This window comes from Buceros rhinoceros, unplaced genomic scaffold (genome assembly GCF_000710305.1).
Source record: "Buceros rhinoceros silvestris isolate BGI_N320 unplaced genomic scaffold, ASM71030v1 scaffold11949, whole genome shotgun sequence".
Classification (NCBI taxonomy): domain Eukaryota; kingdom Metazoa; phylum Chordata; class Aves; order Bucerotiformes; family Bucerotidae; genus Buceros; species Buceros rhinoceros.
Window position 1 is genome coordinate 26,339 of NW_010431076.1, and position 1,358 is coordinate 27,696.

Here is a 1,358-nt window from a genome sequence, read left to right on the forward strand (position 1 = left end):
CATTCCTGGGACAGTTTCCTAACCTGAAAGCTTAGAAGAATGTACCCAGAGGACACCCCTACAAACTGCCTCACCAGGATCACCACAAAAATGCCAAGCTTGGCTCCCAGCACCTTGGCCACCTTCTGGCCACTGTTAGCCTCCAACTTCCAGACAAGCCTTGCTTGTGCCCAGCTGGCTGCAGCGCAGTGGCAGAAGCCACCAGTGGTGTTTCTGCAAGCAAGTAGGAGAAAATCAGCAATCCAGGGGAGAACAACCAATCAGGGAAGCTGCTGGCAGAGAGGCCATGTCAAATGGGGCTGCTATCTCCCTCTGGAGAGAGAGATTTCCAGCCCGAGGAACAAAGTTGTGGATGCTTCCTCTGAAGCGCATTGCACCTGGCGGTACTAACATTTCCACCGTGGCACACAAACCTGCGCTGGTAAGAAGCATTGACTTGAAAGCATATGAGCTCCTAAGTCTGACCAGCGGCCACAGAGCTCACCACAGCCATCAGGGTGGTCCATAGCCCAGCTAGGGACATCAGGCAAGTGGGGCAAGGAGAGCTCTAGGGCATCCCCAAAGCAAGATGACTTATCAGCATGCCCACAGGACCTGCCCTGCAGGACATCCACACCGTTGTGAAAGACACTGCACATTGAGGAGGGGGGAATGCAAATCTATAGAAAACACTGAGGCACTGAGGGAAGAGAGAGAGACGCCAGCTTTACTGTAAGCCAAAGCCTTAATCGCTCTGCTGCAGATTGTAACTCTAGGACTGGGCGAGCTCATGCACCCAGCCAGCCTTTTAATGCAGCTGATCAGCACCCAGCGGGTGCAGAAATGCACAGCACGACAAACCAGCCCCTGACCCCAGCTCCCGCAGCCGGTCGGAGTGCCTCGTTCAGCATTACCTCCTCCTATAGCGTGACCTCAGCAGATACAATAAGACAATGGTGTAGGCAGCGGCTTAGCAAGTGCGACTAACCAGTGCCGGCAGCGTATCTTAACTTGGCTTTAGGCCTGCTGACAGGAAAGAAAATAACCAAAAGCCAGCAGAGGTGAGAAGGAGAAGAAGAAAGAAAAGGGGCACCCGGTGGCAGGGGTGAGACAGCGAGGTTATTTACGTAACAGCCAGTGGATATAGGACTTAGTTATACAGCGTAAGAAAAAGAGAAGCCTCTACTGCTAACACAAGTTATCTTATATTGAGTGGGATCATTAAATAATATACAATTACTTCATCCTGATTAAGATAGAAGTAATTAAAAGAAAGGTTGTGCTCTGAGGCAGAGTTCCCCTGGCACTGAATTCAGGTCCACAGGGAAGCTCTCACTTGTAGACACTCCCGAAATCAGACCCCCTAACTTCTCTAGCAG

The 1,358-nt window shown here is 51.3% G+C and overlaps 1 protein-coding gene across 1 annotated transcript in view; it reads right to left on the minus strand.

The window, feature by feature from the left end:
• The window catches only part of MB (myoglobin), a 16,541-nt gene extending 15,457 nt beyond the window's left edge, over window positions 1-1,084 (minus strand). Inside the window, exon 1 of the mRNA XM_010143299.1 lies at window positions 1,073-1,084. The gene's annotated coding sequence lies outside the window, so the exon portion shown is untranslated. The remainder of the gene's footprint in view (window positions 1-1,072) is intronic.
• Window positions 1,085-1,358: the final 274 nt, after the last annotated feature.